We start from the raw sequence: 14,026 nt of genomic DNA, 5'->3' as shown, positions 1-14,026 counted from the left end.
TTTGAAGAATGATAGGGTTCATGATTTTCTGATGGGAAACGTTGCTTCTACATCAAGCCAGCACACTGCATGCAATTTGAATGTTACCTCCCAGACTTAACATAGTCATGGCAAAGAACTGTTGAGAATTCACAGTTCAGCACTCCTGTAGGTTACCAGATTGTCCAACCGTACTTTAAATCAGTGGTCCCCAACCTTTTTATCGCCGCGGCCCGCTGAGCGCGCGCAGGGGTGGGGCCACGGCCCAGGAGCCTTTGCGCAGGCCCATTGCGCACGGCCCAGGAGCCTTTGCGCAGGCCCATTGCGCACGGCCCAGGAGCCTTTGCGCAGGCCCATTGCGCACGGCCCAGGAGCCTTTGCGCAGGCCCATTGCGCACGGCACAAGAGCCTTTGCGCAGGCCCATTGCGCACGGCCCAGGAGCCTTTGCGCTGCAGCGTTCCTGTCCCCCGGCCGCTGCGCGGCCCGGTGCCAGGTACTCCACGGCCCGGCACCGGTCCGCGGACCGGGGGTTGGGGACCACTGCTTTAAATGTTCTGAGCCCTTTTTACAGTTATATTTCTCATGATTTCTATATTGAGACTTATCCGAGTCTACTCAGTTCTCTATTCTTCAGAAACTCAGGTGATCACACAACACTGCAACGAAGAGGGAACATTGCCTGTATCCTGTTGCTGCCATTTTGTGATCGTCCAGATTTTGCAGGCCAAAGATAATAGTATAGACTTATGCAGTGGTGGGTATCAAAATTTTTTTACTACCGGTTCTGTGGGTGTGGCTTGGTGGGTGTGGCATGGCTTGGTGGACATGGCTTGGTGGACGTAGCAGGGGAAGGATACTGTAAAATCTCCATTCCCTCCCCATTCCAGGGGAAGATTACTGCAAAATCCCATTTCCTCTTGATCAGCTGGGATTTGGGAGGCAGAGAATAGATGGGAGCGGTGCCAGTCAGAATTTTTTCTAACGGTTCTGTGAACTAATCAAAATTTCCGCTACCGGTTCTCTAGAACTGGTCAGAACCTGCTGAAACCCACCTCTGGACTTATGGAGTCTATAAGTATAGACTTATGGAGTCTACTATGATCTGAAGAGACACGGGTAAGAGATGATTAGAAAATCCTTTCTCACAAAGGGAAGATTAATGGGAGAAGCTTCAAAGTACCACATCTAAAGGCATGAAAAAATGGCATTTGCTCCCCAGCAGTTAAATATGTGTAATCAGTTCCTCAGAAAAATATATCAAGACATGTTTATGTCAGAGACTATAACAGACAAAGGCACGAATGCCAAGGATTGTTGGAAGAATTGGAGTGTTGATGAAGCAATCCAACTAATGAGTTGTTACAACAACAGCATCACAGCATTGACATTTGTATAATTTTATCCTAAGAAAAACATAACTAGATAGATGCATCTTGTATATCAATACAGAAACCATGAAATAACTATGAATCTTTGTGTTCCAAAATGGCACCATCCATGAGTAAGAGGGTTTAGGATTTAGGTTTATTGAAGCACAATTTAAACAGGTTTTTAGGAGAAACTCTTAGAAAGCACCATTTAGGCTCAATGGTCAAAAATGCTAACTGACCAATGAAAGTGTAAGAAGTGTATGAAGTATAGAGTAAAGAGAAAAATAGAAAACCAGAGACACCGAGGGTATCTTGGAACACGGCGTGGCTGGTTGCTGGAGTTCTGAGGATTCCCAACAACTAAGTCCACATATACAGATATACTGTATAAACTTGTCTGAAAATCAAAGATATGTTTGATTGCTGCAGAGTTTTAAAAATTAGCATAGCAGTTTGGGTAGGATTATTTGTGACATCCCACTACTAAAACAATGGTACAAAGAGAACATGGTAAGATCAAAAAGTCATTGCAAGATATTATCAATGGGAGCTGAACCTAAAAACCTAATTCCCAGAAACTCCAGCTTCTTTTAATTCCCAGAAACTCCTGGGAGGCTGAAAGTGTGGTAGGTACTTAATGGTAAGATGAGTCTCCAACAGAAGACACTAGTGAGTAATGATAACCAATGCATTTGATTGCGGAGAGAAGGAGAGCCTGGATCCAGAATTTACCATTATCGGCCATGAATTGTTGTCTTGTAGCCGACCAGCCAATGGCAAGGGCAAAGCTTTCCTCATGTGTAGATCTTGCTATTAGAAATCCACTGATGTGCCTGATCAGGGTCAGGATCAAAGCATATAGGAAAGGAAGATTTAACCTTCTCCCCTTTCTAGCACTGGTGTCCAGTACATGGGGGTCTAAAAAGATCAAATTTTCTGGTTCTAGCAACATGATTGAAGCCTTTGTAGATGTACACAACTTTGGCACATGTTTAAAAGAGGAAGGATTTTAGTTATGCTACTGGGACTGCCTTATTATTATTATTATTATTATTATTATTATTATTATTATTAATTAAATTTATATCCCGCCCTTCTCACCGAAGGGACTCAGGGCGGTGAACAGCCGAGAATTAAAATAACATACAATATAAAAGTTAAAATAATTAAAAATAAATTAAATTAAACGGCCGCCCCAATTTAAAACCCCTAGCAATACAATTTAAAAAAAACCCTAAAACCTATTTAGGCCAGGCCGGCTTGCTGAAATAAAAACGTCTTCAGGGCCTTACGGAAAGTGCGGAGATCCGGAATTAGCCGTATTCCGGGAGGTAGCTCATTGCCTTTTTGTATATCTCTGCAGATTCTGCTTGCTACTGAGCAGTAAAAAACATCCAGAAGCAATAGAGTCTTTTATTCTTTGTATTTATTTTACCACTGCTACTGGTATAGAAAGAGAAAAGAGATTTTTGTAAGCATTTGGGCTGAGTCTGTTGCAGCCCCCTTGAGAAGGCTGCTTGGTGGCATAAAATATTTAAAATAAAACAGGAAAGACAGTGCCATTTTGTGCCTCTTCCTTTCTTTTCCAAGGAATTATTTTAAAATGAATAATTAGCTTTAGCACTGGATTAAAAGAAGCCGGGGGTGTGAGAAAACTGATACATTGTGGTCAAATGCACAATGGCTCTGAGGAAGCTGCAGCTGTTTCCTATGAGTAAGTATCAACTTTCCACCTAAACTCCTTTTTGGACCTTAATATGGGAACCCATCATGAGTCTTGTAAAATTTCACATACACTTCTATAATGCGGTGGCAATACATCCTGTAAATATGTTTCATGCCTTGGGCAAGCTGTTTTCAGGCGCACACTTTTAGCTTTGAAGAAAGACGAACCAATGCTTAATTTGGAGAACAGTCAAGCTGGCTTTAAAGCACTGAGCTGTAGTGAATCATTTGTTACTTTTATGGGGATTAAGGATGGTATTACAAGCAGGACGGTTGCATAATCTTTCTGTGAGGGGATGAAAGGAAAAAGTGACCAAAACAGGGGAGTTCTTTAAACACACAGAATTGCCCTGCTTAAAAAATGAACTTGAGAAATAATTGAAAGTTGTTCAAAATTAAGAAAAAAATATCTAGAGGACATTCTATTCTAATCCACCAAAGAACACCCTTATCTTAGTACGGCACTCTGAAACTAGCCCAGTCAGAAGATTGCTGGAAACGTAGATCTGATTTCACTCATGCACCATTGAAAAAGTTCTGGAATGACTGCACCGGGAGCATGATCTTGGTCAGCTGCCCTAGATTTGGCTGTTAATACTGTCAACTGAACAAAAGATGTTTGAAAAATCTCACTGAAACTTTCTTCTATGACCACCAGGTGTAGATGTGTTCAGATAATTCTTAAGATAACTGCCTCACACCGTATGGTACTCCAGAATCTACCACAGATTATTTATTTATTTATTTATTAAAACTCACCTTTATTACTGTATAAGTAACTCATGGTGGCAAACATACCTAATACTCCTTCCTCCTATTTCTCCTATGTGGTGGGTTGGGCTGAGAGACAGTCACTGGTCTCTCAGCCATTTTCATGTGTCAGATGAGATTAGAATTCATGTTCTCCTGGTCTGTAGCCTGGTGCCTTAACCACTAGACTAAAGTGTTTCTCAGTTGTTGGTAGATATCACAGTGCTGTATCTCTGAACACTGGGCCTTTTAGGAATAGCTGAGGTTCCATCCTGATCTGTACCAATGCTTCCCAATTTTTTTCCCTTTCATTACCCAAGGTCTTTTTATCAGAAAGTCATTTTACCCAATGTAAGTAAATACTTGAAGTCAGTTTATATGTCCAAAAAAACCCCACTTTTACCTAATTTGGGGTAATTTACCCAGGTTTAGGAAGCACTGACCTATACAGAGATACATCCTTTCTTGTCATTCATCTGTCACAGCTATTAAAATCCGATGTTTTATCTATTATAAGAGCTAACAAGATCTTTTTCCTATCAGAAGGATTTTTTAAAAAAGTTAGAAGCACTAATAAAAATAGAAGCAGAATTTGTTTTATTTGCTAGCCTCACTTTGTATCTCCAGAACCACAAGGTAGTACACACAGCAATCCTTCCTCCATCCCCTCCCCCAACAGTCACCTTATGAGAAAAGTTGAGCTGAGAGAGAAATTGACCAACATTATCCCAAGTGGTTGAAGTAGGGTGCCACTCAGTCAGACAGCAAAAGAAACTCCTGGGAGATTTTTTCTACATTAACGGCCAAATCTAGGGCCGACAAAAAATACCACTTTACTGAAGATTCCATATGGTTACAGAAGTAGAAAAGCCAGTCCTAACTATTTCGCACAAAGACAACATAAGAAAACTTTCCCTTCCCCTCCTGGACCTCCCATTGTCCATTGTCCACCAATCATTTCCACTCTCTTTGTTTTGGCAGAAGTCTGTTTGCCTCAGACTTCCCCAGCTGGTAACTTTGAGGTGTTGGCACCTCAAAGTTCCAGTCGACACACTTGCATACTAAATTTTCCTCCCAAACTTCCAATGCCTTCCCTCCCCACTCCCATTACAATTGTCTGGTTGCAAGTGGGACTGCATAGCGAGTCAACCATGGGTTTCCTTAGTCCTAGGCCAGCACTTTCACAACTGCACTACCACGCTGTTCAGAGTCAGTGTTCTGAACATGCATGCACCAGCATAAGCAAAGCAATTCTGTGTTCTTGCATCGGTCTGGTTTACTTTATATTTCAGAGACTGTCCAAGCAAAAATTGTTCTGTGGGGCATATCTCCCATTCGGCCTTTATTAATTGCATCTGAAATTTGCTGTTTCTCAAGGGTATTGTCTTATTTTGCTCATAATACCATGCCTCTTGCTAATACCTGTAAAAGAAAATTTTTCCATAGATACCAATAAAATGATTGTATTCTGCAGATATTTTACTAGTTACTAGTGCTCAATATTACAGTATAGTAGTCAGCTCAAACTCACTAATTATTTTCATTTTCTTCTTAGTCTTCACTTTTAAGTGTCTCTTTAATGATGATGGTGGTAACCAACAGGACAGGAATCAAAGACAGTATGTTATTGTAATAGGATAAAAGGTAGACAAATGAGACTGTTAAATAAGTTCTCACATTTCCCCACCCCTGCACACATACACATTTCTAAACATTGTGGGTGAATTCATGTCTGTTTGTTATTAGAAGATAGTTTCTTCCCTCCATATATGGCTGTTCCTTACATTCTCTGAATGCCCCCATGGCTCTGATTTCTTTGTCTGAAATGTGGTTAAGCTATTGCAGGTCTGTCTGAGTTGATTTACTGGACTGGCTCCTACAGTACTTTCTTTTGACTCATAAAATCCATAAACTACTCTTTTAGGAACATAGCGTTTCCCATATCTATAGAAAGGGGAAATGAAACTCATGTTTACACTCAGAAATCCCTCTTAATCTTCCTAGACATCTTACTTGCTCATGCATATTGAAATCCAAGCTTCATTCTGCTTTATTTATTAGGAAAGGAAAAGCACAGAAAGATCTCAATAGGGAAACAATGAATATTTGTTAAAAGGAAATTGGTGTCCTACACCAGGCAGAGTGAAGCAACCATGATCATTTTAGCTAGCAGGTGCTGGGCAATTCCTCCTAAACTGTTTCTTTTTTGGAGTACAGTTGCCTTTCTAATCTTATCACTAGATGACTGAGGGACTGACGAGTCAGTTCCAGTCCATTTCTGTATTTGGAATAAGTATCTATTTCCCTCTCAGAAAATATGAGCCACTTCTGGTTTTTGAGGACATAATGAAGACTTTAACTAGACATCAAATAAGTAAAAGAAAAGGGGGAGAGATATGGTTATTTACAATAAATAATTAGCAATTATATAAGGTTAGAGTCCCCTCAATGAGGCTTCAATCAAACAGACCCCCTGATCACCACTGAGCAGTATCATCTTACCCAGCCTTAGCTCAGGAAGGGGAATAAAAAAACTTGTGCTGGCCGTAAATACATGATTCAACAAGATGGGGAATTTTGAAGAATATTCTTGTAGTGGTATAATTCTGTTCTGTCTTTAAGAAACAAAATATTAACAGTTGTAGAAGGGAAGGGAAGAGAAGGGAAGTAGAGCTGCATGAGCTGCATTGGTTACTGGTGTGTTTCTGGGTTCACAATTCCACCTGGTAAATTGAACCCTGGTGGTTACCTTTAAAGCCCTATGTGACTTGGGATCAGAGTACCTGAGGGATCGCCTTTTTCCAAGAGTCTTTATCTGTCCAACTAGATCAGCAAAATGGGCATGCTGCATAGCCCATCAGCCAAAGAGTTTCGGCTGGTGGGGACCAGAAGAGGAACATTTTCTGGAATGGGTCCTGCTTCCATGGAGATCCCCCCTTTGGAGATTAGAATGGCCCCAACTCCATTAGCCTCTAAAATCCTGCTGTGTTTTCAGCCTGGAGGACTGAAAAATGTGTCAAAGGCTCTATTTCCTGGCTATAGTGTTAATTGACCAAGTATTTCGTCCCTATGTATATTTAATTTGAATATTTTTTTAGTGTTTTTATTTGTTTTACTGTTTCTTTTGCTTTAAATGTTTTTAATGTTTTAATTGTGTTATATTTTTTTGAATTGTAAGCTGCCCAGTCATTGACTGAGATGGACAGCCATAGAAAATGAATGAATGAATGAATGAATGAATGAATGAATGAATGAATGAATAAATAAGGCATGACAGTAATTCCATCACATGCATCTAATAGCAATTCTGTGAAAATGTTTAAAAGGTATAAATGTGACTATTATGGAGTGGATCTCTCCTTTACTTGAATATGTGCAGTAGAATAGAAATCATCGTCTTTGGAGATGTGTCAGTCTAGGTTGTCTTCCATGTCAGTCATTCTTTAGCATTGTCAGTGTGATTCTGATTCACTCCAGCTTGCTTAAACATTCATATGTCTTTTGATAGGTACAGTACTGTAGATAAATGTATAGATGTCCTAATGCTGGCAGAGAGAAAGGAAAGAATCTCTTGGCATTTTTCAGGTTCTTCTCCCTTTATGGTTGTAATTTTAAATTCATTTTTGGGAGGAGTGGGAGAAATACATATGTTCTGAAGTTGAGATCTGAACAAATCCACCATGCTACTGAAACATTTTATCAGCTCATCTGCAATTTGTGTCTCCCTGGAATCTTGCACAAAAAGATTCTATGGTACTTTGAAGGCAGCCTCAGAGCGTTGTGATTTTATGATATTAATGTGTTTGGGGCTGAACTGATTTAATTCTGTTCAGTTGCCATGTAGTTTGAAACTGCGAGGAGCTAGTTCTTTGCTCTTTGTTTTTTAAAAGATGCTAAGGCTTTATTTTTCCATTGAAGGGAGTTTTTGACTCAACCCTCCTTCTGATTTTTTTATGACCCTCTGGTCCTGAAAAGGAAATGCTGACTTGATGACTTTGCAACTTTTCTTTAGTAGCTTAGCCAAAACTGAGAAGAGTTCCTCTCTGCTCTTCAGCAGACTGTTGGGACTTTTATTTTTATTTATTTTTCTGTTTTGTATATAATGTGTCTGTGTTTGCATAACTTTTGTTGCTACAAATCGAGCAGGAATTTTTATTCTCTATTCTAAGTGCGCAATTCTGCAAAAATAAATATAACCAGAAGGTGGTTCGGACCAAAATGAAGGTTAGAACTGCCTTCAGATAGCTTTTGAGGGCTTCAGGAATGAACTGTTACACATTTATCAAGCTAGGAAACCATTTTGTCAGAGGACTTCAGGGCACACAAAAAAGGGTTTGAATGTCCCTCTCCAATAAATAATAAAATGCACATTTTAATTCATGTAATGCTTAATTCTACACTGAATGTTAATAGGAAATAACTGATCTGAAGATTCAAGAGACAGTTTTCCATACGGTTTAGCAAAAAACTAAGTTTCACTGTTCTCTTTCCATAAAAGATTTCTTCCTTAAAAGGGAAGATTCTACATAAAATTTGCCTGACCCCTGTAATCATTTACTTCTGCTGCTGAGCATTATAATTATAAATGAAAATAGTAAGTTTTGTGATATCAATCAATAGGAGAGCCAATCTGTAAACTCTTTAAAATAATGTTTTATCTATTCTATAAAAGTTTTTTTTCCTTGTAAATTGAAGTGAATATTAAAACAAAATAACTGAGCAAGATGCTCCTAACCTCACAGGAATATCTTGCAGAATATCTTCTGATATCAGAATGATGTTATCCACCAGAGATTGAGTTTATACAAATCAAGGTCCCTAGTACATCTAGTGAAAGCTCTTCAGGCTGATCACCAATGATGTTTCTGCGGTTCTTGGGACACAAAATGAGACATTCAGCTGGGTGCAAGTTGGACTTATTTGGACCCATTTGCTTCTGAATGGCCTCACTCTCCCTCCCTCCCTCCCTCCCTTCCCTCCTTCCCTCCTACCCTCCCTTCCTTCCATCTTTGCTACTGAGTAAAAGAGGCCTAGCTGGGTTAAAACGTTGACCACCATGGCTGTATTAACAATGCAATGGTGTGGTGTCTGCCAAACTATAAAATTCAGTTGATGATTATTCCTAACCTGATGAAAGGAATGCAGGTCACATATTATGCTGTTATGGTTTTTGAAGGAAAAGTAGTGTATAAATGTGTAAACATCCAAATAGATTCCAGAGCCTTATTGTTTCCTTAGATTGTGTGATGTTGGCAGATATTTTACATAAGAAACCTGTAAAATATTAACATAAAGCAACAGTTTCATGGAAAAAACCCAGCATTCATGGCAATATAATTCCACAAGACATGTCATAAATTCTTGTTTAAAAACGAATGGCCTTGTAATAATGCATATACCAGCTTTTCTTAAAGACAACTTTAGATACTGATAGCTCAAAGCTAGATAACCCACAGAGGGGTCATTTTTTTCTCTTTACACAGCATTTTGTTTGCTTTACAACAGTGTAACAATGTTCACTGGGGTAGTAGGGGAGAGAGGAGGTTGGTGGACCTTATACATTAGATGTGCAAAATTTGCTCCATTCTCTAACAGGGAAGCATAGATCAAATTACTACATTTTATTTAAGCATAATGAATTTTGCAAACATTTAATTCATTATGTCAGAATAATTGTTATTCTCTAAATATGCATCAATCTCAGTGGCTAAAAAGACCAAGTTGTAGAGTGTTGCCTAGACCAGGGCTCCAGAATAAGTTAACCCCATTTGACCAAGCCAAATATTCATGCAGGAGTTTGACAGTAGGCATTTGACAACTTTTTTTTTTCATATAGACAGCAAACCCAGGAAGCTTTTGAAAGTGGTAGGGCTTCCAGATGTGGCCTGTAAAATCCAGATGGTTCCTGATGGCAGTAAAGAGAATATTGAGAACCCTAACTTTTTGTCACCAGCTAGATGTCCTCTTAATAATGATGGACCAAGTCTAGAAGCTCTAGAGCAGTGTATGTCAACTTTGACCACTTTAAGTTGTGTGGACTTCAACTTCGAGAATTCCCAGATGGCATGGGAATTGAAGTCCACACATCTTAATCTTGTCAAAGTTGAGAAACACTGCTCCAGAACTTCTGTAGAGCAGAAGAACAACAGCCCATGAAGAGGTCTGCAGGGAGGCTAGTTTTTACAATACAGCTTTGACTATCCTTCCAAGTTCCAATACTGAAGCAAGTATTGCAGCAAGAAATAAAAATAAATGTCACACTGTGTTATTCACAGTGCCCAAATTAAAGGGGTAAGAAAATTGAAAATGACAATTCTTTGTTCACTTGAGGCAACTTCTTAGATGTGGTCTCTCTCATCCAAATAGTGCTCCTCCTAGCCATAAAATGGGACTTCATTTTCCATTAGAATTTGCTGCAGGAAGAGTAAATGAATGGAGAGACACCTTCGGAGAAACTGGGCCACAGGTGAAGTTAACTCTGCAAATAAAATATAATGGGTTATGGCTTCTAAAGAGTAAATAGCACTTTACTTATATGACTGAATGTTTATGGACTCCGTTGGTGATCGTCAAACAAGCCTTCCTGTTCGAAGCTGACTTTATGCAGTTTAACTTGGCCATCCCAGGGCAGAAATACTGAATTAATACTTAAATACAGAAATACTGCTTAACACTAGCTACACTTAACGGTAGTAAATGTATCCCTAAGAGTATTCTTGCTACTCAAAGATTTTCCCAAAACTGGACAGCCTCTTTTGCCTTCCTTGATGTCAATTTCACAGATGCTCGTTCATAAATCCATTTCATTTTTCTCCCCCATATGACAAGAACTGTTTCAGTGTACAATGGCAAATATATTTCTATATTATGCATAGCCGTTGTTCTCAAAATGTGCCTATTTTAAGTGTATGCTTGTTATGTGCAATTTGGTTGGCATGTTTTGTGAAACCCCTCCCTCCCCCCAAAAAAACATCCTGGAAGAAAAGCCCAAAGCAGCATATTACTGTTGCATCATGTTCCACCCCCATTCATCCTGGAGATGCAACTCATGCTAGAGCATTTTGATGTGCAAATCAATTGAAATTCCTAGACAACAGGCTATTAGGCATCTTTGGGTAATATGTGAAATGAAGCCACAATCCAGATGTAGGATCTGATCTACTTAAAAGAGAAGAGGCACAGGGGAAATATGTTCCTATGGGTATTTACAGTACATTCTTCAGTTACTGGATACAACATTTAAGCTATGAATCAGTCAGATTCCATGGATAATGTTTTATGAAAGCACTCATGAGGCTTTCTCTCTTTATGATAAGCAAAGGTTGCCTGAAATCCTCTGGGAAATGACATTGTTTATTTGCAGATGACGCTCAATGCCTTCTCAAGGAGATGGCCTCTACTGTCAGACAGCATCAGGATGACTCAAGGTATGGTGGCTGAGATTGCGACGGCTGACTGGCGCTATTCTCAGGCAGGCAGGCAGGCAGGCAGGCAGGCAGACATTCAACAAAACCACATTGCACAGGTTGAGTTGCCTTTTCCTTCTTCATCAAGCTCAAGTTATGCCAGGGTGCGTGGGCTGTACCCACAAAACAAATAAACCAATTGAAATACCTGAGAGCTGTTTGTTTTAGCAGATGCCTCCTGAGAGCCTCATCCAGAAGGCAGTCCCTGGTGAGTGAAAACAGATGAAAAGGAAGGGAATCCTGTGGCAATCAGGCCTCGGGAGGGAGAGGTCAGGGCATTCTGATCTTATTGTAAGTGATGTAATTCTTTTACTGTAACTTTCCAAAACTACCTCAGCCCGCTCTCGCAGTTATCTCTGACGTACACACTAAAATCATCACCAAACAATAGGATTGTTTCAGTATGTTTCAGAACATCTCAGGAAGTCAGGACGTGCATGCAAAGGGAAAGGGCAGACTGGCAGGATAAATGATGAATTGTCTAACCCAGGAATGGTGCTCTGATGCTCCTCTAACTGTCACTCCCAGAAGCCTCAGCCACCAGTAACAGATGCTGAGAGTTGCAGTTCAACAATACCTTCCTTTGATATGGACACCTTACATTGGTAGTTTTAATGTATTATCTTCTTTTTTATTTGTGTAAGCAGAAATAGAAAACCAAGTTATCTTGAAGGGTGGTGACGGCTGGACTACAACTTGATGTGAACTTCAGCTAGTTTTCTGAGAGATAGTTTTGCCACTGTTTTCCATACTAGTTGCAATATCTTTAAGCACTTGGAAATCTTGCCAATACGTTTTAGGATTCCTTACATTTTAAGAATTTCTGGCAGATTTGTATTTTTCAAACAGAGCTAGGTTGGAATAAGAATGCGTACTTATTCTGTAAAGTTATCTTTTAAGAGATAAGATCAGGCAGTTTTTTAAATTAAATAAAAATAAACCTATTACCAGATCCCAATGCAATAGTAAATAAAAGATAGAGCTTCCTTTAAAAGGATGAGTAGTGTGTTATTGTTGTTGCTATTATTCATGATATAATTTTTTAAACCAATAGGTTCAAAATATGGGTTTGTTTTGACATTTGAAGGGAAAAAAATAGAGTGATATTCTCAATGTAATAAGAGCTTTTATTCTGAAAAAGGTAAAATGGACACATTTTTTCACAGGCAATTTCTAATTCCTCAATTAACCTGAATTTAATTTATAAAACACTGTTAAAATTTGGAGTTGGAGATCTTTAAATAGTGTTTTCCTGAAAATAAGGCCCTGTCTTATATTTTTTTGAACCCCAAAATAAGCGCTTGGCCTTATTTTTGGGAAGGTCTTATTATTTTGGGGCACGTGGAGCAACATGGGGCTCCTCTTGCCATCTTACCTGATTTCCAGCTCTGCGTTTAAATATTTTCGGGGAGGGCTTATTTTTGGGGGAGAGGCTTATTTCAGCGCATGCGCTCAAAAGCCCGATTGGGCTATTCCTTTAAAGTGTCAGACCTCTGAACAGCTTTTGCTGTAAAATATGTACAATGTACCAACAACAGTGCACCATCCCCTAAGGGGATGTTTTATTTTCAGGGAAACAGGGTAATAGAAAACTGAAGAATTTCAGAAAATACTCAGTTCAACAAGAGTATGGTACACTGTTGTTGGTACATTGTACATACTTTACAGCAAAAGCTGTTCAGAGGTCTGACACTTTAAAGGAATAGCTTAGAAACAAATATTTTACAATGACTTTTAGGCCAGGCAGGCATGCGGAGTAACATTGTACCTTTAGCATTATTTTTGTGTAATTTATGTTCTACTAAACATAACTACTACTCCTGCTTAAAGATTCATGAAATTGTTATGAAATTATCTGGTAGTTGTCTAAAAACCTAAAGGATCTACAAACCTTCACAACTTGTGGTTCCAAGGGGGCAGTAGAATAGTGTCTCCACATGGGCAGTAGAATATGTGTCTCCATGTATCTCTTCAACATCTGGTTATTGGACCACCATTCAATTAAGTCAATCACTGGTTTCTTTCCTTCCTCTTTCCTTTATGCAGCAGTTCACAGAATACTGTATATATCAGCAATTCAGAAGCATCTTGTAGTTGTCAAAAGCCAAGGCAAAATAGCAAAAATCAATCAGCTACATATCAATACCAGTATGTCAATATCTGTTAAGTGAATCTTAGGAACGTGGACTGAAGCAACTCAAGTTGAGAAGCTTGTTCTAAAGTTACAGCACCATCACTGGAAATGGAATGGGATAACTAGCTGTGGCCAACTCCCTGTGGGCAATTCACCATGGCCAACCTGCCACAGCCAATTGGTGAACTCGCCATAGGACAACTTGCTGTGGGACAATTCAATAATTCAATTTAATTATTTAAAGTAATTAAAATTATTTTATTTTATTTCATTTTGCCCCTCCTTTGTCATCCTTTCTTTAATGATTCTACTCCACCATTTCTTTGATATTAGTGTAACTCTTGTCTTGTGGCGACTTATCCCACATCGAGTTGGCCATGGCAAGTTGGCTGTGGCAAGTTGGCTGCACCAAGTTGGCCACAGCTTATTGTCCTAGACCCCACTGGAAAAGGCCTGATTTCTATGCTTCTTTACAGAAAGCTCTGTAAAGACTGATGTAAAGCTCTGAACATCAATCAGATCTTAGTTTATTTATTTAAACCATTTATATAGCCACCCAACTCTGGGCAGCTCTCAATCAAAAGTTAAAATAACACATAAA

Source organism: Pituophis catenifer, unplaced genomic scaffold (genome assembly GCF_029215685.1).
Source record: "Pituophis catenifer annectens isolate HBS135680 unplaced genomic scaffold, rPitCat1.0.hap2 SCAF_1, whole genome shotgun sequence".
Taxonomy (NCBI): Eukaryota; Metazoa; Chordata; class Lepidosauria; order Squamata; family Colubridae; genus Pituophis; species Pituophis catenifer.
The sequence above is the reverse complement of the archived record's forward strand: the minus strand, read 5'-3'. Positions refer to the sequence as shown.